Source organism: Capsicum annuum, chromosome 1 (assembly GCF_002878395.1).
Source record: "Capsicum annuum cultivar UCD-10X-F1 chromosome 1, UCD10Xv1.1, whole genome shotgun sequence".
Classification (NCBI taxonomy): domain Eukaryota; kingdom Viridiplantae; phylum Streptophyta; class Magnoliopsida; order Solanales; family Solanaceae; genus Capsicum; species Capsicum annuum.
The window spans coordinates 38,705,485-38,728,216 of record NC_061111.1 but is presented as its reverse complement, the minus strand read 5'-3'; the positions used below and the strand labels follow the sequence as shown (position 1 = coordinate 38,728,216).

The 22,732-nt window shown below is 36.1% G+C and overlaps 1 pseudogene; it reads left to right on the top strand.

The window, feature by feature from the left end:
• The first annotated feature begins 14,569 nt into the window (after positions 1 to 14,569).
• Positions 14,570 to 17,606, top strand: LOC107878198 (annotated as a pseudogene).
• Positions 17,607 to 22,732: the final 5,126 nt, after the last annotated feature.

The window sequence follows — 22,732 nt, the reverse complement described above, 5'->3', positions numbered from 1 at the left end:
ATACAATGTTAGCATTTGGCTAAGTTCAGAGCTGGATGTTAAAGTCCTATGGAGAGTTACTGATAGGGACAGGAGGTTAAACCAATTCTTAGAGGTACAAGATGGGTTCAAACAGGAACAATCTTTTAGGTCGGGTTGCTTCTTAAGGTTAGAAGGTTTAGAACTTTAAGGAGGCCTGTTATCCTATCCTAATGACTCCACTAGAAGACTGTATCCATGGCTCAGTCAAGTTCTAGGTCTTATCCTATGAAAGAACTGCAAGTAAATCCTTACACCCATAGGCATCGAAGTTAAACATCCTTTACAATTCTTCGAATGCTCATTACATGATTCATGCACTTTTTACAGACCAATGCTGAATACAGAATTACTGATGGTTATTTGCACATGCTTAACTGAAAAAGTAAATAATTACAGACACATGTTCAACGTCTTATGTCAACATCATTTATTCTCCATATTTACAACTAAGTGCTGAAACAGAACCAATTCATAGATTAAACACTTGTATTTACATTACACTTTGAAGAATTTAAATGCAAAAATAAAAACAACCTAGACATGCCGCTTCTACTAGATAGAACATGATTAGATTCAGAATACTGGCAACAACATCCAACCATGGTGAAAATACCCCTACCCCCACACAGAAAACTATGCATTGTCCTCAAAGTAATAAATTACCGTATATGAAAAATGGGATATTTATGTGGCCTCTCACTCCTCTGAGGCATATGTCAAATGTGGTGAGTCTCCATCGTCCTCACCCTACAAAATGTTGGCCCCTATGGTGATAGGAGCACTCACAACTTCACCCTCGACATTTTAAGGGATGGTTTCCCGAATTGAACCTACACTTCGCCCCCTTTCTAGGGCAGCACTAGTAGAAACTCCTGCCGCTTTATTTTCTTGTTCTATTTTCTTCCTTTCAGCTTTTTTCTTTGATTTCTTCATAGCTCTCCTCAGATTATGCTGGTCTAACTTCTCAGGTGACATTGCTTCTCTCCTTCGCCTTTTTTCCTCTTTCCTTGCTACTTGTTCATCCATTTTGTACTTGCCTTTATCCTTCACTGGTCTACCCATCAGATCCATAATGCCCTCATCATCACCACTTACTACCAGAGTCAGATCAAATGCAGGCAATTGTGATTATTTCTTCTTTAACTCAGCTATGTCAGCTTTTGCCTGCTCAAATTTAGCCATGAGCTTGGCAAGATCAAAAAGAGATAGTGAATCTAGCCTTTTGTTGATGCGAGCTTCCATGTTATCCATCCTCACTTGAATATTTTGAAATAGCCTGACTGCTTCAGCCACGATTTCATCCATAAAAGGTTTGAAATCTCCAGCCCGCTTTTCTAACTACTTCTGGAACCTCTTTTGATTTTTCACAACTTTGACAAAATTCATCGGGTTGAATCTGTATTCCGTAAAATATGCTCTACTAGCAAACTGTGTAGAATCTGATCCTACAGACGTACCCTGGGGAACATAATTAGGAGGCACATATGTGGTAATGTATAAAGGCATACCTTTGGGCATTTTTGGGGCTTCAGGAACTTGTACAGACTGAGACTGATGTACTGGAGGCTTATTCACCCAAATGTCAAATTTTGACCCATCTCTGGACTTCTCAATGTCCTATTTATGAGTGGCTGAAACTTTATTATCAACGCCTCGAATAAACGACACACCAGCTTATTTGTATAATACAGTAATCAAACATGGGAAAGGTATGGAAGTAGTCTGCTTATGTGCCCTCACAAACATCTCGTCTGCAATTAGCTGGCCGAAATCAATGTCCAAACCTAAAACTAGACTGGCTACCATCACGGCCCTGTGATTATCCAGGTTTCCATCTCTTTTAGTTTGTATTAACCTCAATCGAACAACAACCCACAAGAACTTAGCCTTGAAACTAAGTGTGAATTTTTAATACGTTCTTTGGGGTTAGTTGCCCAGGATGGATTTCCATCATCAGTGATCAATGATGCAGCCCAACGTCTCTAGCCAGAAGTATTTCTCATTCTATATTTGAAATCAGGGACAGCAGGTGGAGCTTTGTATGCTGGCCCAAAACAACATTCTGTTAATAGTTCAGGCTGAGATATCAACAACAACTCCTCGGACTGGAACAGACTCCCTGTTTGGTCTATTCAAAATTAGAGTCCCCTTCGGACATTCAGTTTTTACCAGACAAATATAATTTACAAAGAATTCCCTTACCCAGTGCTCATCCATGCCAATCCATAATCATTGAATCGGCATTCCAGTTCCGGATATTCATAAAGCTCCATGGCAATAATCTGATGTTCTTCAAAGAATGATCCCCGGATCCCTCGAGCAGTTGGATGCAACCCATCATAGAACTCTTTTTGTGCTCCATCAACTTTCCACCTAATAGCACCTCGTAGTTGGGGATCCTTCCGTCCTATCACGTTGTCATCTTCAGGTTCAGGAACTTCTCTTTGGTTCTCCACATTAGCCACTTCAGTTTTACCTTCTACAGGTGATGGTTGAGTTGAAGCAACTGTTGCTTTATTTAGGCTTAAATCGGTAAAACTAATGTTATTGTCACTCCCCTCCTCAAACTGGGGGATTATAATGGCTTCTCTTTTCGTTTGCCTGATGTTATAGGCCGGTGCGAATGTGTTTCTACCTCGTTGAGATTTTCTCCCTTGGTTTGTGTATTTTTAGGAGTCATGTGACCTGAAAATGGATTAAGAAATCAGTACAAGGTAAAACAAAGGCAAAAATAGTTCACAGTGAAGCCTGACGGGAGATTTGACGGTCCACCAGTGGTGGGACGGTCCTTCATATCCACCATCAGCTTTATCCAGTATGTTTTATTTTTTTGACTTTTGGGACGGTCAACTTGGTAGTCCGTCGAAAATGTGATGGTCCACCAGTCTGACCGTCAAATACAATCCAGAAACTCATTGTCTTTGACCTTTGGGACGGTCAACTTGGTGGTCCGTCACAAAATTGATGGTCCACCATGTTAACCATCAGACCTTCGTCCTCCGGCACATTTATGGGTTTGACTGATTTTCAGCGCAGCTTAAGATAAAATCAATTTTTAGCTTGAGCAACAACATTAAAACCAAATTTTAAGCAAGACTTCATCCACTAAAACAAACTTAAGAATAAATCATTCAAACTCAACACCATTAGACCAAATCATGAAACAATCCATGCCCTTACTTTTCAAATAAACAAAAGGAGAGAAATAAATGCTCATACTTTGATGTTGCAGTATTCTACTTGCTAGAGACTTCAGAGACTAAAATACTTGCAACTTCTATCACTTCTGTTACTCTTTAGTTTGTGATGGGGATGGGGAAAAAATGACCTAGCTTAAATAGAAAAATGATGGAGGAGTGGAGGAGTCTCAAATAGGATAACTCAGTTCAGGTTCTTTGAATCTTGGGGAAGTGGAGATATCAAAGGTCATGGAACGGTTACAATGAGTGTACCTGCTCACTTTTATTCTTAAAATCTCATTCCGGGTCAAATACGGAGTACTTATAGAGAGTACCGATTTAACCCAACCCGATTCAGAATTAGGGTTAAAGTGACGATCGAATTAATGATCCGTCATAAGTGTGATGGACCAACACTGGGAACGTCAACCCTCAACTGAGTCGATGAGTTTCTGTTTTGGTGTGACGGTTAATGGGACGGTCAACCACAGGGTCTACGGTCCACCTAATTAGCCATCACTACTTTCCAGAGTGTAGGTCAGCAGTCTCGCTTCTGACAGCTTACTTGACGGTCCACCATATACTTGACGGTCCGCCACTTATGCCATCATGCCCTATCCAGTGAATGTATTTTTATTCCTTTTTGTGATGGTTGAGTGTAGCGGTCCGTCATCTATTTGGCGGGCCATCAAGTGTACCATCGCAACTTTCCAATAGTTTAAATGCGCCTAATTTTCCTCTTTACAGCACTTCTGGTCCTGCACACTTCATACACACATCAAAATTTTCCAAAAACATAAAATAGACTCTACTTATGGTTATAACAATATTTTGTGGGTTACCTCCTACTAGCGCCTGATTTAACATCACGACACGACTTGGGTATCTCGAATACTCAGAATTCATCGAGGTAAAAGAAATCAATACTTTTTATTAGGTCTTTTGGACCAATATAAAGTTTGATTCTTTGCCCATTCACTTTGAAGACACTACCATCTTCATTTTCAAGCTCGACTACTCCAGATGAGTAGAATTGGCTAATTTTAAATGGGCCTAACTATTTAGACCTCAACTTACCCGAAAATAGCTTCAGTCTGGAGTTGAAAAGAAGGACTATATCACCTTTCATAAATTCTCTCTGTGTAATCCTTTGGTCATGATATTTCTTCATCCTTTCTTTGTACAAGTCAGCTCTTTCATAGGCTCTGAGATGGAATTCATCCATCTCGTTAATCTGCTCCAATCTTAGATCAGTTGCTTCCTTCTAATGCATATTCAGCCTTTTTAGAGCCCACAAAGCCTTATGTTCCAGCTCAATTGGCAAATGACATGCCTTCCCATAAACTAGCTAATATGGTGACATGCTAATTGGTGTCTTAAAAGCAGTTTGATATGCCCACAAGGAGTCATCAAGCTTTCAAGACCAATCTTGTCTACTGGCATTCACCATTTTAGCGAGAATGGCCTTGATCTCACGACTCGACACCTCCACTTGCCTACTAGTTTGTGGGTGGTAAGGAGTTGCTACATAGTGTTGTTTTACTCCATACTTCGCCATCACAGCCCTAAAGACTTTATTGCAGAAATGGTATTCCCCATCACTTATGATGGTTCTTGGTACCCCAAAGCGGGAGACTATGTTCTTTTTCAGAAATGCCACAACTTTTTTTCCTTCATTGACAGCCAACGCCACAGCTTCTACCCATTTTGATATATAGTCTACAGCTACTAGGATGTATTTTAACCCATACGAGCTTACAAATGGGCCAATGAAGTCAATGCCCCATACATCAAATAACTCTACTTCCATCATCTTGGACATTGGCATCTCATGACGTTTGGAGATTGATCCTTGTCTCTAATATTGATCACATCTACGAACAAACTCATATGCATCTCTAAATAGTAGGGGACAATAGTAGCCACTCTGCAGTACTTTCTGAGTAGTGCGGTCGCCTGCATGGTGACCACCAACAGGTGCAGCGTAGCATGCTTCCAAAATATTAAGCATCTCCACATCTGGTACACAGCGCCTAATAACAATATCTGCACATCGCCGAAAAAGATAGGGATCATCCCAGTCATGAAGGAACTTTTTTCTTTGATAAAAGAAAAGATTCTCTGGCATCACCTCACTTACCACGTAGTTTGTGAAATCAGCATACCACGAAATCTGCTCGAACTTAGTAGCTAGTATCTTCTCATCTGGAAAGGAATCATCAATATCTAATTTATCTTTGATTGCTTATTTCCATTCAAGTCTGGATAAGTGATTATCCACCTAATTTTTGCACCCCTTGCGATCCTTTACCTCAAAGTCGAATTCCTAAAGCAACAATACCCACCGGATCAATCTTGGCTTCTCATCTTTCTTAGCCATTAAGTACCTCAGAGCTGCATGATCCGTGTGGACCACCACCTTAGTTCCTTACAAATATGCCCTGAATTTCTCAAAGGCGTAAACTACAGCCAGAAGTTCTTATTCAGTGACAGTGTAGTTATTTTGAGCCCCATTCAAGGCTTTAATGGCATAGTAAATTGGATGAAACAACTTATCCTTTTTCTAGCCCAACACAGCTACAAGCGCCACCCCGCTAGCATCGCATATTAGTTCAAACGGCTTTGTCTAGTCGAGAGAAATAATAACTGAAGCCTCCACTAACTTCATCTTAATGCATTCAAACGCCTACCTGCAATCATCATCAAAAGAGAACTTGGCCTCTTTTTCAAGAAGTTTGCACAATGGGTTTGCAACCTTTGAGAAATCCTTTATAAATCTGTGGTATAATCCTACATGTCCAAGAAAGCTACGCACCCCTTTTACAGAGATGGGGGGAGGTAGTTTCTCGATAACCTCTACTTTGTCCTTATCCACCTTAATACCTTTTGCAGAAATTTTATGACCGAGAACAATGCCCTCTTTCACCATAAAGTGGCATTTTTCCCAGTTAAGGACCAGGTTAAACTCTTCACACCGTTGTAATGCTTGACTTAGATTCAGTAAGCATAAGTCAAAGGAATATCCAACCAATGAAAAATCATCCATAAACACCTCCAAGGTGTCTTCAACCATTTCAGAGAAAATCGACATCATGTACCTCTGGAATGTAGCCGGTGCATTACATAATTCAAAGTGTATCCTTTTAAAAACAAATATGCCATATGGGCACGTGAACATCATTTTCTCCTGATCATCAGGATCAATAGAGATCTGATTATACTCAAAATACCCATCCAAGAAACAGTACCAGCCTCTGCCTGCCAACCGATCAAGCATATGATCCATGAATGGCATTGGAAAGTGATATTTTAGTGTCCACGAATTTAGCTTTTGGTAGTCCATACACACCCTCCAACCTGTGATAGGCCTGAGTGGAATTAGCTCGTTCTTCTCGTTGGCCACTACCATCAAGCCCCCTTTCTTAGGCACACACTATACAGGGCTTACCCATTTACTGTCTGAGATTGGGTACACCACCTGTATCTATCCACTTAATGATTTATTTCTTCACCACCTCTTGCATAGGTGGATTTAGGCGACGCTGATGCTCAATAGTGGGTACACAATCTTTCTCTAACTGAATCTTGTGCATACATATGACAGGAGAAATACCAATGATATCTGCAAAAGTCCAACCAATAGCTCTCTTGTATCTCTTAAGAACAGAGATGAGAGATTCCACCAGTTGCTCACCGAGATCAGCAGCAATAATAATTGGCAGCGTATTTCCACTACCCAAGAACACATACCTTAGATGACTAGGTAGCTCCTTCAAGTCTAACATTGGTGGCTCTTCAATGGATGACTTTGCCGGTGGTGAAGGCCGATTCTTAAGGTCAAGATCCAGCTTCTTGGGGGCATAAGAATACGACCCCATTCCTGTCAAACTACAGACAGTTTCTTCGTACTCATTAATATCCTCACGCTCAAAGTTCATGAGCACAGTAGCCAATGGCTCAATAGTAAACTGCTCCTCCAAAGATAATTCCAACTCTTCCTCATAATAAATATAAACTATAGAGAACACATTTATTTCTTTGGGCTTCATCATTGATTTGCATACATCAAAATGCACCACTTCATCATTCATCCAGAATAAGAGCTTATTTGCTCGCAGATCAACAAGCACACTTTTGGTTACGAGGAAAGGTCGACCCAAGATTATGGGCACTTCAAAGTCTACCTCGCAATCCAAAATAACAAAATCTGCAGGAAAATTGAAGGTAGCCACCTTTACTAACACATCATACAGAACCCCAACAGGTCGTTTTACCGACCTATCTGCCATTACAAGCCATATGTTGGTTGGTGTAAGATCTCCCAACCCCAACTATTTATAAATGGCTAGCAGCATCAAATTAATGCTGGCCCCGAGATCACATAAGGCCTTGGCAAAATCCAAAGACCCAATCGTTCAAGGAATAGTGAAAGCACCCGAATTTGCTTTCTTCTATACTAAGGACCTTGTGGAAATCGCACTGCTATGATGGAAATTATCTACCGGTTCATATCTTTCTGCCCTTGTCTTTGTATAAAGGTCCTTCATGAATTTGGCATACCCTGGAATCTGCTCCAGTGCCTCTACCAAAGGCACATTTATAGTCAGCTGCTTCAGCATGGTCATGAATTTACTGAACTTAGTATCATCGACCTTCTTCTTCAATCTCTGAGGAAAAGAGGGTGGCGGTTTTGGAAGAGTTTTCTCCAATGCTTCCTTTTCATTATGCTTCCTATTATCAATCTTTTCAGACTGCTGACAGCAAGGTGTGGTATCATGAATGACCTCATCCTGATTTTCAACTTCTACAGAATCATCATAATCCTCTTCAACAACATTCTCCTCCATACTATCAATCTCAGACTTACCCTTGGATGGATTTTCCAACACCTTACCACTCCTGGTAGTAATGGACAAACATGATCCATCTTTTCTTGGATTTTTCACAGTGTCACTTGGTAAATTTCCAGCTTTTCTTTGATTGAATGCCGCTGATAGTTGACTCATTTGCTTCTCCAACTATTTTATTAAAGTGGAATGCGAGTCAACCAATTGATTCATTGAGGACAAATCATTTTTTACCTCAGATACTCCTGTGTTGGTTGCCTCCACTCCTTTCAACAGTTTGGCTATCATGTCCTCCATGGACATCTTCCCAGAGATGGATGCAGCAGCTTCACGATTTCTAGGAGGGACATACAAACCACTGTTGTCATTCTTATTCTTCCAATTCCCTTGGTCTCGGCCTTGTATCTGGATTTTTCATAATAGTTCCGACCTTGATTTCCTTGGCCACTGCCTTGGAAACCCCCCTGATTGTTTAAGTAATTTGCTTCTTCTTTGGAATCAGAGTCAGCTCTTCCCTGTGATACAACAACCTTAACTTTCTCTGTTTTCCATGATAACAAATGCTTAGTGAGAAGGTCCATCTGCATTTTCATATGAGCCATATCTTGGTCATGTTTCTCTTTCCTTCGCCTCTGTTCTGCAGTCATACCAATAGATACAGTAGAGCTTGTTACCTCAGAATCCCTGGTATGCCAAGCTCTACTCTGCTTTGCCATACGATCTAGCATCTCAGATACCTCAATAAAGGTGAGATCCATGAATGACCCACCCACAGCATTATCTACCACTGCCTTGGTCACCGAATTTAAGACTCTATATAATATCTCCATCAAATAGACATTTGTCATCTGATGATTTGAGCACCGCATAAGCTTCTTCTTAAACCTCTCCCAAGTCTCGTAGAGAGCCTTAGTTGGAAGCTGTCTGAAATTGCTTATCTCATCTCTCAATTGTGCTCTCTTAGATGGCGAAAAGAATCTTTCTAGGAAAGCGTCTTTTAGTTGCCTCCAATTGGTGATAGAGTTGAGAGTTAGCCCATTTGATCATAGAGCTGCCTCTCTAGACAGAGACAATAGAAATAGGCACAGACGAATTGCATTCTGACCAACTCCTAAATTGTCAAACGACTTGCATGTTGAGATAAAATTAATCAGATACATATTTGGATCATCGCCTGCAAGTCCACCAAATAACCCTTAGAGTTGCAGCAGCTGGATCATAGTGCTATTAATGTTGAACTTGGCTCCGGGTGCTAAAGTCGGAGAAATAATATCCCTTGTGGCACCAGCCCTATCTAGTTCATCATCGTTATCATCAAAAGCAAACTGCACAACTCTGCATTTGGGTTTTATTCTAGCATGGCAATCTCTGTTGACAGGTGCAGCCAAATCATCTGGATGCCTTGGATTTAATAGCTCATCATCACTCAGATCTTCATTATCAGGATTTGGTGCTCGGCCTGGGTTATCAGCGTTCTGCTGATTTACTTGTGCAGCGTCCAATGTAGCTAACCTAGCCTGCTCCTGTTGAGCAGTTATTCTTTCAGGGTCTCGTTGCATATCCATTCTGCCAATGAGATGTGGTTCAGGATTTATAAGTAATAATGGTTGACCCGATCTCCGTGTATTTGGCATGCACAAGAGTCAGCCTATTCAAAACAAAAACAACAAACAAAAAGTAAAGTTTGAGAATCGTTGACCAAACGGTCTATTAACTATCACAAACTTAGTTGACAACCGTATTCCCCGGCAATGGCGCCAAAATTTGATAAGCCCAAATTACAACTCTCTTACGAGAATGTAAGCACTCGCTATCAAATATAGAACCCAACTCGGTTGGGTGTTGAATCCCATAGGGAATACTGTGCTCAATAAGTGTCATAGTTATTATTAGACTATTGATCAGAGTTTCTTAACCAAAATGGGGGTTTGGTTTCTCTTTAATTTAAAAAATGATAAATTGTAACAAGATTCATTCAAGTAATGATTTTCTCCTTATTTTGTAACTTTATGAGATTAATCAAACCAGGGTTATGATCACCAAAATGCCAGCATCAGTTAGGTTGTGAATTATTTATGAATTCTACTTAACAAATTCAATTGCAAGAAAGGTTAAATCCTATTCTATATCCATTAGTTTCTCAACCTAAATGGATAAATTATCCTATAATTCTCTCAAACTCATAGGATGCCTTATTCTTTACACCTAGTTCTCATGTAAGCTAATCCTATTAGGGCATTAGCTATTACTCTAAAGGTTAAGGCCCTTAGAATTCATGTAAACACCTTCTTTTCCCCACAAACACTTTCCTCTCAGACAAGTGGTGTTCTAGGGCTTACTCTTCAAGTTTGCAACGAAGAAAAGTCATGAAATTGAAGAAAGGTTTATGAAATGTTATTCAATTATGGAACTCAAATTGATTCCCAACCCATAGGTTCATTTCATATTAAGGATCTCATAACCCTAGTTATGAGATTTAGCAACAACACTCCATAGAAGATAAAGAATTCATTATTGTATTATTCATAAATAAATGGAATGTCTACTTACAAAGAATCCCAAGAATCAGTTCTTGAATGTTCAATGATCGATTATTTGATACTAAAATTCCCCAAAGTACTTGGATACCAAGAAGTTCAATAGATGAGAAGAAAACTTGTAAAAGGTAAAAGATGCGTTCTTAACCCTAAAAGTTGGTATTTATATCCCAGCTTACAAAAAGAATTTAAAATTTAAAAATGGAAAAACCATGTCCCATTTGACGGTCCATATGACGGACCGTCCAAGATCTGACGGTCCACCATCTTTCCCGTCACTCGACTCATTCGAATGGCAGTTTCTGGATAACATCTGACGGTATACCTGGCGGTCCATCGATAGACTGACGGTCCGCCATCTTTACCATTGCAGAGTCCTTTTGGAAGGCATCTTCAAGATAAGAACTAACGGTACACCTGGCGGTCCATCGATGGACTGACGGTCTACCATCTTTATCGTCGTAGAGTCCTTTTGGAAGGCAGCTTCTGGATAAGAACTGACGGTACACCTAGCGATCTATTAATGGATTGATGGTCCGTCATCTTTACCGTCGCAGAGTCTTTTTGAAAGGAAGCTTCTGGATAAGACCTGACGGTCAGTATGGTGGTCCATCCCATGTCTGACGGTCCATCATTTTGACCATCAATTCCTTTTTTCTGCTACTTTTTCCAGTTTTCTTCTGTGGTTATCTCCTTTCCTGAAACACTAAAAACTTTCATTAAATATAACTTTGGTTGCTTGAAAACATACAATTTTCCTAAGAAAATGATGCTAAATATTTCGTAAAACACTGGAACATCAGGTAGTTGGTGGCTCAGTTTCCCCTGTCACTGTGCCTGCAGCTTCAGTTCCCCCTGTTAAGGTACTTCCATGTTTGGTAACTCCGGTCAATGAACTGGGTTGTGTAACCTATTTCTTAATGTCACCTCCTTCCTGCAGATTAGTCCTATTTCTTAATGTCACCTCCTTCCTGCAGATTAGTCCTAACACAGAATTCATCAAAAACCACATGTATGCTTTATTCAAAATAGTTAGTTCTATTATTTAAAACCCTATAAGCTTTACTATGAAGTGAATAACCTAAGAAGATTCCCTCATCACTTTTAGCATTAAATTTTCCCAAATTGTCCTTTCCATTATTATGTATAAAACATTTACAACCAAAGATTCTAAAATGAGAAATATTTGGCTTTCTTCCTTTTAGTAATTTATAGGGAGTCTTCTTTAACAGAGGTCTGATCATGCATCTGTTTATGATATATTTTGAAGTACTTATTGCCTCAGCCCAAAGGTTTTTAGCAATATTTGCTGCAATCATTATTGTTCTAGCCATATCTTCCAAGGTTCTATTCTTTCTTTCTACCACTCCATTTTGTTGTGGTGTTCTAGGAGCTGAGAAGTTATGATCTATACCATTTGCTGAACAAAATTCTAAAAACTTTACATTCTCAAATTTTGTACCATGGTCAGAACTTATCGAAACTAATGAAGTACCCAGTTTCTTTTCAATTTTCTTAATGAAAATTTTAAAAACATCAAAGGCATCTTCTTTAGAGGCTAGAAACAAGGTCCAGGTAAACTGGAATAGTCATCAATAATTACAAAAACATACCTTTTTCCACCTTTTCTTTGAAGTATCATTGGTATACACAAGTCCATATGAACCAGGTCAAGGCACTTGGTAGTGCTAACTTGGTTCTTTGACTTAAAAAAAGACCTTACCTGCTTCCCTCTTACACATGCACTACATAACTTTTCTTTCTTGAACTTGGTCTTGGGTTGTCCCAATACCATGTCTTTGGAAGAAAGTATGTTCAGTTGTTTCAGAATTACATGTCCAAGTCTCATGTGCTAAAGGAGGGATCATTTTTTATTGCACTTACACAAGTCAACTCAGGTCCTGGTATTTCCATTATGTCAGCTTTGTATACATTTCTGTATCTCCTTGCAGTGAGGAAAATCCCTTTGGTGTCCATCCTTTTGACTTTGACTCCTGCAGCAGTAAAAATAACTTTATTACCTTTGTCACACAGTTGTGAGATGCTCAGCAGGTTATGCTTTAATCCTTCTACAAGGTACACATCCTCCAATGCTTTTGACTCAGATGAGCCAATTTTTCCAACTCCAGTAATAATTCCCTTTTTTTCATCACCAAAAGAAACTCCTTATCCATCTATATTAGAGAGTGAAAGGAACTTTTTCTTATCACCAGTCATGTGTATTGAGCAAGCATTATCTAAGTACCAGTGCCTTTTGTTTTCTTTCACCTTCTCCTACAAAAGAAATTAATGGTTAGATTTAGGAACCCATACAAGCTTAGGTCCTATTTTATGAGTAAAAGGATGAATTAAATGTCTTCTTGTTCATGCTGGCAACATGTATTTCTACTTGTTTCTCTGGCCAGAACTAGTTCTGTTCTTTTTGGTTTGAGAAAATCTATTAACGAGGTTATGAATATTTGATCTGCCTTTAGTAACCACTGGACATTCAGTGGTGGGATGTCAAAGGTTGCCACACATATAACACAAATCTCTAGGATCATCAAAACTTTTGTAGAAACCCAACCCTGCCTTTTCATTGTAATTTCTTTTACTCAAGTTGTTAATAATTCTTGAGGAGTTTGTCCATCTTTTTGCCCTTTCAAGATCAAGTTTAAGTTTAGAAACTTCTTGACTCAACTTATTCATTTTTCAGTTAAATCATGGCATTCTTGTTTGTATTTAACTAACTCAAGTTCAACATTTTCTTGTTCCTTACTCATGGCTTTTTTTCTATTTTCAGTGAGAATTAATTTAAGAATTTCAGATTTAAGATCATTGTTTGAAGACTCAAGTTCTGCAACCTGTTTCTTGAGAGTGCAGTTTTCCTTGTTAAGCTTTTAAATCAATGAGATCAAATTTTAGGCTTGCAAGACTGTTGAATAACTCATCCCTATCAGAAGTTAATTCTTGAAAATCATCAATTAGTGCACTCATCAAGGAAATAAGTTTTGGTTTGAAAACAATTGCAGTTTTTCTTTAAGTTAACTATACTTACCTCAGAAGCATCATCATCTTCTTCTAATTCTGAGTCTCCAAGAGCCATGAATGCAGTTTCATCAGCTTCGTCTTCATTAGATTCAGATCCCCAGGCTGCTATCATTGCATGTTCCTCCTTTCTTTTGGCCATTTCTTTTAGTTCCTTTTCAGCCCTTTCCTTCTTCCATTCTATTTTCCAGACTGGGTATTCTCTGATCTGATGATCAGTTTTGCCACACTTGTAGCAACCATTTGGATTGTCATTGGAATATTTGTTGCTACTTGTTCCCTTCTTCATCTTAAAGAATTTTCTGAAGTTCTTTGTTATGAAAGCAACTTGTTCTTTATCAAGTTAAAATTCCTCATCACTATCAGAAGCTTTCAATGCCAGAATTTTCTCAGGAGTTGCTTGCTCTTTGGTTCCATCAACTTCCATTTCATAAATCCTTAAGTTCCCTACTAGTTCATCCAGGGTCATACCTACGAGATCCTTATTTGCCTTCCTGATTACAATCATCTTAACATTCTATTTTGATTTTGGTAATACCCTCAGTACCTTTTCAACTTGTTCCTCCTCAGAAATGACTTTTCTTAAGGATGTCAGCTCATTTGTTAAGGTAGTAAGACTTGTCATCATTTCATGCAAGGTCTCATTTTCCTTCACCTTAAATGCCTCATACTCAATGAAAAGAAGAGAAATCCTGAATTTTCTTACTTGAGAGGTACCTTCATGAGCATTCACCAGTGCATCCCAAATTTGCTTAGCAGTGGCGCAGGTTGATACCCTGTTGTATTCAGTAGGTCCTAGTCCACAGACCAAGATGTTCTTGGCCTTATCATTTTTCTTCAATACCACTAAGTCATCAGGAGTAAATTCACTCCTTACTTTCTTGAATGGTTCACCATCAACTAACTCCATTGAAATAGTAGTACCATCGGTAATCCTAACCCATAATTAATAGTCTTTATGTTGGATGAACATTTCCATCCTTGCTTTCCACCAGATAAAGTGAGAGCCATCAAAGAGTGGAGGCCTAGTAGTCGACTGACCTTCACTGTGTCCAGTAGGAGGTGCGAAATTCATCATTGATCTTTTCTTAGGTGCTAGCCCGTTAAAACAACCTCTCTCTAATACCACTTGTTAGAGTATGTGCCCTACTAATTTCAATATTAGACTCTACTGTTTGCCTATTTGTGGAACAAGTAAGTAAACGTGGTTCACAGAAGTAAAAGCTGAACACAGTATTTTTACCGGGAAAACACCCGGCTCAAGAAAGATGTAAAAAACCATAACCTGTACCTCTACAGGATTTAACCCCAACTTCACTATAACTCTTGAGCCTCAATAATCAACAAAATTACAAGACTTCTTGTAAACAGGAATTAAACTTCTAACTCCTATAACTACAAAAAAACAAATCTTCCCAAAATAAGTGTTCCCAAGTCTTCGAGTTCCTTAACTTGAAGACACAACTCCTAACTTAGTTTATAGATCACTGAGACTAGAACAATGACTCATTACAACTCAAAGAACCTACCTAGTACACATATTCTAAGACTTGCTAAACAAGGGACCAAGTTCTTCTTCAAGTGAGTGAACTATTTAGTTGATTGTTGACTATCTTATCAGTGCATGAGTGAGTTACTTAATGTTGTTTGTCGTATATATTCACATATTGTGATAAAGTCCTTTTTGATCTTTACTTCTATATTCAGTGGAACTCTATCAAGTAACTTCACTTCTTGTTGTACTCGTCTCTCCCTCCTTGGTTGAATAGGATTTTTTTCATTTATCCTTTAGTCTTGCAGGACTCCTTTTATTGTTGAACTTCTTGATCAATTCAACTTCTAGATACTGCATTTGTCTTCTACTTTACTGAAGTGATAAGTATTGAGAGAATGTCTGAATATTCTTGCTTATCCACTCTTGTTTGTGCGCAATATCATCTTATCAACAACCTTGCCTGCAGTTATGCTTTGTACACTTGAATGGACCAGCTTTCACAACATGTTTCATTCACCTATCTATCATCAAAACTACACATGCCCTAACATATATTTAGTTTAAAAAATTATTGTAATCCCACAATCTTATCAATATATTATCTTGTCCGTAAATATAGCAACAAAAATTCTTTTCTTCCTAATTTTTTTTTTCATAATCATGGTCCAACTTTTAATTTCTATTTAAATTAAACTTTTAATTGCATTTTGGGAACTTTCTCTTTAATAATCACTAGCTATTTTATTTTCTTTAAAATAGGAGAGCTAATAAGTTCTCCTATTTTATTTCACCTATGTTCCCTCTATTTATTTCACCTATTTCAAAGAAAATAAAATAGATAATTTTTAAAAGTTTATTTTTGAAAAAATAAAACAATCAAAAATACTAATTTAAACTACGAGAGATTTCTCTCATTTTTTTCTATTTTGTTTCACCTATTTTAAAGAAACTAAAATATCTATTTAAAAAAAAAGTTCCAAAAAGGTGATAAAAATTTGATCTAAAATAGAAGAGCCGATTATTTCTCCTACTTTATTTCACCTACTTTAAAGAAAATAAAATAGCTAATTGTTAAACAAAAAGTTTCAGAAAAAATAGAAAATAAAAAAATCAATCGACAAATAAATTGAAAGATGGAATTCTTGCATGGGAAGAGAACTTTTTTTTGTTGCGTTATTTATGGACATGTTTGTAAGGATGTGGGATGACAATATTTTACTAAACTAAATATATAATGTATTTATTATTCAAACTATAGTTATAGTTGTATTTTAGAATAACTAAATCTTACACATTTAATTTGAATTATGTCATATGTCACCAATCAAAATAGAAACTTGAGGAAAATAGAGAGAGGAAATGAAGAGAGCCCAATCCCAACCTTACGATCAAAGGGAAGATATATACAAGAGTTCGCCTCACTACAAAATCTGATCTGCACAATATATACCAATTATTTTACCAAATCCATGCATACCATAATTTCACTCATTTATACAAAGCCACCGAGTCCTCCTTAGGGGACTGGGGGCTTTTCAAACAAAACCCTATTTCGCCTTTCTACGGGTCATCCGTACTTCTACTTGAAGTCTCCCCAACTCCATTTACCGGACCCAAAAATAACAAGGACAAAGGCTTCAAGCTCGTCCTTACAACGTTCGACCTTAAATTCTCTGTTGTGGAAGGACAAGTTGAGGAGTTTCGGTCCAAACACGATGATGGGAACAATAAATCACCCGCGGGATATGCTTTTTGTTTATGCGAATTATTCAGGTTTCTATGAAAAACCGGGGTTCTATTTCGAGAGCCTTTACTTCAGGGAAAGTTATAGAAAGTTGGAAATGGGGAGATTGTTGTTCCGGATTGTTGCTTCCATAGCTGCGAACAATGGGTTCGTATCGGTTGAGAGAATAGTAGCAGTTTGGAATAAGAAGTCATACGATTTTTACATAGATATGGGGGTTGCAATATTTGATGAGTTTAGATATGGAAAACTGCATGGTGAAAATCTTCAAAAGTATGCTGATAAGGAGAAATAGGATGCAGGAAGCACTAATATGTATTATTTTTTCAATATTGGAAGTGCTATTTATAAATTTCTATTTGTAATTTTGTAAAAGCAGAATGCTTTTACAGCCCAATCTATCGGAAACAGCCTCTCTACTTCTCCTGAGGTAGTGATATGATTTGCGTACACTCTACCCTCCCCACACCCCACTAGGTGGGAAGACATTGGGTATGTTGTTGTTGTAAAAGCAGAATGCTCATCAGTGTGCATGTACTATTACATTTGTATTTGAAAATATTAAATTGGCTATCATATGTATAACCCAATCTCTCTTATATTTTCATTTAATTAATTTTGGGAAAAGGATACTTATAGCATTTTTAAAACAAATAGTCCAAGTTTGATATCTTTTTAAAAAGTGGTCAGTCGGGTATACTATTTTCGTTTTATAGTCATTTCTTAATTTGGGTCATTTTGACCCACATAGTCCAGATACAGTCCATATATAATACTAATACAGTTTATATACAATATTGATACAATTTTCAACTTGGGTCATTTGGCCCTTTTAAAAATATTTTAATTTTTTTTTTTGCTATAAATTTTTTAACTGAAAAAATGTTCTGTTTTTTCTTATTGTTTAGAAATAATAATTAAATATAATTATATAAAAATGATATAATTATTTTATAGAATATACATCTATATACGATATATGTATAGAAATTGTATAATTCTATCAAACATGTATATGTATAAAATAAATATAAAAATGTATATAGAAAGTTTATAAAAATTATATAATTGTTGCATAAAATGTGCAAAAAAAATGTATAATTTTGTCTAAATTATGTATCGAAACTGTATAATTTTTGTATTGAATATTTATATGTATCAAATATGTATAGAAACTGTATAGAAGGTGTGTACAAATGGTATAGAACAAGCCAACAAATTGAAATGACTAGAAAGTAAAATTTAAATTCCATGACCATTTTCATGAAAATACTTTAATTTGAAATGTCATTTCTGTTCGATCCCTTTTAATTTTATCCAGCACATTTATTCGTTCGGAAATCACCGAGTTCTTTTTTCTTTGACGTGATTTTATTTTTAATAAACTATCTGGATTATTAATTAACTATTGTGACCTTACTTACTGTCCTCTGTGTAATTCATAATACATAAATATAATCCTAAATTTGACATCAAATTATAACTTTGACCTTAAACTTTGATAGTGCACAAATAGGACCTTTAACTATTCAAAACCTGAACAAATATGACCTCCGATTTCCCAACCCCCATGCGTGAGTTTCACTCGCGCCTATGTGGAAAGCTCATCCAATCACACGGTGACACATCGTTAAAAGGGCTGACTTGGAAGGAGGTCATATTTGTGCAGTTTTGAATAGTTAAAGTTCATATTTGTGCACTGTCAAAGTTTTACTTTTTGTGTTAAAACGGCGTTGTTTTTTTTTTTAATTATTATTATTATTATTATTATAATTTTTTTATTTATTTCTCTAGCAGCTAGGGGTGGGCGTTCGGTATCCGGTTCGGTATTTTCAAATTTCGGATTCGGTTATTCGGTAATTGGTATTTGAACGTAGATACCATCTACCATACTTATAAATATCGATTCGGTAATCGGTATATTAAATTTTGATTTGGTACGGTATTTGGTAATACCATATTAAAATTGAAGATGTGCAAATGTACATTTAAACTTCAAAGAGTATATTTAAAAGAAACCCTAGTTAGCATTATTTTTGTTGCTTTTTACGAATACATTACCAAGGTCTAAGAGATTCTTTGAGATGACTAATACTATTGTTTGTTGGGTTCGTTAGACATATCGTATGTATATATATATATATATATATATATATATAGATAGATAGATAGATAGATAGATAGATAGATAGATAGATAGATAGATATAAATTCGGTATTCGGTAAATACCGAATACCAAACGGTATTAATATCTTGTACCAAATTCAATCCCAAAATATTAAAATTTTATTCCCAAATACCATACCAAATATCGAATTACTAAATACCAAATTTTTTGATTCAGTTCGGTAATTCGGTTTTTGATATTTTATGCCCAGCCCTAATAGCAACAGCACCTAACTTTTTTTTTAATTAAAAAAAAAAGCCACTATCAGGGATCGAACCCGCGCAGTAGGTTGAAGAAGCACCCAAGAAAAGCAAATAACACCACTGGGCTATGTAAGTGCAATGTTTCATGTGGTTCAACATTAATGTACGTACATAACTATAGATTTTCTACCTTATATATACATAATTTTTTTACCGAGGGGGTTCGCGTGAACCCCATGGCAACCACGTAGGCCCGTCCCTGCGTTAATTTAATAACGTTAATTTAATAACATTTTAATAACGTTAATTTAATATACTGCTATTAGTATCCTTAATAACGTTAATTTAATAACGTTTTATTAAAACTATAATTTTTTATTATTAGTATAGTTTCATCTTTAATTTAATATTTAAATAAATTATATTCAGATATATTATATAACATAAATTCTCCCTCTGCTTTATAATATATATACATACCCGCGCAATTTTTTCATATGAGGCTGACCCACCTAATTAATAAATCTTCAATATTACTCTTTTTTGCAATGACAAAAGAAATTGGATGCCATTTTCATCTTTGAGCAGAAAATAATGAAAAAATAATAGTGAAAAGTCATTTAAAGGTCATATTTGTGCAGTTTTGAATAGTTAAAGGTCATATTTGTGCACTGTCAAAGTTTAAGGTTAAAGTTATAATTTGGTGTCAAGTTTAGGGACATATTTATGTATTATGCCCTTAGATTTTAAGCTGGACGCGCCCAGTTTTGTGTGTTGAACACGCGTTTTGCCACGTAGGATCGGAGGTCATATTTATGCAGTTTTGAATAGTTAAAGGTCATATTTGTGCACTATCAAAGTTTAAGGTCAAAGTTATAATTTGGTGTCAAGTTTAGGGTCATATTTATGTATTATGCCTTCAATTTATAAAAAATGTTTACTAATATAGACTCAATTTTTTACCTAATTCAAGTACTTATAAAGTTTGACCCTTGTAGTAGTTCCAATTCTGTCACATTCATCAAAAAGAGGAAAGAAATAAGTAGTACTTCCTCCATCTCATTTTATGTATTTATAGACATTGAAATTTTATGGACTCTACAAAAAGAGTTTAATTTCTGTTAGAGTTCTAGAATGCTACTTTACCCTAAATCTCGCTTATTTGAAGGGTAACAAGTTCCCTGAAACAGGCATCTTGAATATCCCATAAGCTGATGGGTATTCGTAAAAAGATCGAAATCTTCAATAATCCACAAAATCATGGGATATTCATAAAGAGATCATCCTATGTTCGAGAATAAGCCACTAACGGCCTTTGAATTACGGAGAAAATCAAGAGAGAAGAATCAAGGGAGGAACAGATTTGTAACCACAATCATTTATCAATAAAAAATTTTTGTTTCTCCATATTTTTGTTTGTGGTTAAAATTCATTTTCCATGAATTTAATTATGTTGCAAACAAATTGACACGCCCAGTGGGACCAAATATATCCTTCATCTCTTCTCTCATAAATCAGATCTACAAATCTATAGTCGGAATAAAGATGGAAGCTCTATTTGTACTTCAAGACTCGTCATCAAATCTACACTTCGACAAACCTTGAAGTAGGGAGCATTTGTAGACATCTAAAATTTGTGGACTCTTCAATAAGAATCCAAGATCTGCAAATCTGTAGCCACCGCATAAAGATAAAAGCTCTATTGGTACTTCAAGACTCATCATTAAATCTACACTTCGACAAGCCTTGAAGTATTGGGCATTTGTAGACATCTAAAATTTGTGGACTCTTCAATAAAATTTGAGTATCGATATTTTTTTTTATTCGTCTAAAAATGAATGTCATCTTTTCTTATTTGGCAATTATTTAATGGCATCATTATCATTTTATCCTTAGTGGGTTCCACTTATTTAGAAAAGACAACTAAAAAATAAATATTAAAAGGGGCAATTTTGTAAACTTTACAAAGTTGTCACCTTGAATTAAAAGGGACAAATAAGTTTGTCAATTAAGTGAGAGTCCTTCAAGTTTTAAAAATTAGGTGAAAGGGACAGACTTTTTTTCATTTTTTTCACTATTTTCGCTCCAACAATTTTGCACAATTGTTGAACAACTTTACAAAGTTGTCGAACAACTTTGACAGTTGTTGAACAACTTTGATAGTTGTTGAGACAACTAATGCAGTTGTCGAACAACTGTTCCGATTGTTTAAGAAAATTTTTTTAACTTAATAATATTGTGAGATTCATTTATCCCTTTTTTTAATTAAAGACTTGGGAGAGTCCTCTAAATTTATCAAAAAATTATATAATTACAAATAATTTAAAGGGTAATCGATACTAGTTCTAATCCATAGTATGTGATATTTTAGATTAGAGATAACCTTTAAGAAATCAATTATCCTAAGAAAGTAAGATGTATTTCCACCAAAATTACCCTTACTTATGTAATATCAATTTATATTGATTTCTTAATTGTGTAGAAGTTTATTTGTCCAAATAAAGATAAATTTAATTATCTTAATTTTATTTTTGGTACTTTAAGAAAGAATTTTTTTTGACAATTTTTTAATTTTAACTCTAATATGATATGTTTAAAATCACAAAATTAAAGGACATTTTTGTATATCTAAAAATTTTCATTATTTTTTTATTTGTTTCAAATTAAATCCAAATACAAAAATTGAAATGGAGAGAGCACTCCACATGTTTCATTTTGCTTGTTGATATATTAAAAATGTAATACCCTGGGAAATTTTTCGTTGAAATTTTGTGCGTAAACGTGTTGGGTTCTATCTTCTAGAATGAATTATAAATTTTCCGTGTGAAATGTCTTAGATTATGACCCACCATTGCGTAGAGTATCGAATAAGATTTCCAACAATATGTGGATCATCCAAAACGGACACCCGAGTGACGAGTTATGAACATTCCGATCGAACCATGAATAGTAGTGAACAGTAAAACGTGCAGGAAAAAGTACTGAGGCCTGGCGTATTTTTGCTCCAAATTTAAACGATCATAAATTCTTGTACATAATAATCTGGGTAATTTACTATATATCAACGGAAAGCTCTGCGAGTCCTCTTTCCAATGAAATTGGTTTTGTCCAATTTGTCTATCGGAGCAAAAAGTTATGGTCGATCTACTTCAGCCTATCAAAAATGAATTTTTGGGTCAACTTCAAACGATCATAAATCCTCGTACACAATGATCTGGGTGAGATACTATATATCAACTGAAAGATATGAGAGTCCTCTTTCTAATGAAATTGGTTTCATCGAATTTGGATATCGGATTAAAACGTTATGGTTTATCTACTTCAGACTATCAAAATAGTCCACCAAAGGACAGATTCGAGAATTTTTTTTATTTTTAGGGGCGTTTTGGTCATTCTCCCTCACCCAAAATTCGTCCAAACCCTATATTAAAGCCTATTAGAAGCATTATATGTTATATTTCATTAAATTCCCTCAAAAAAAAAACCCTAAGCTCCTACATCCAACTTCAAG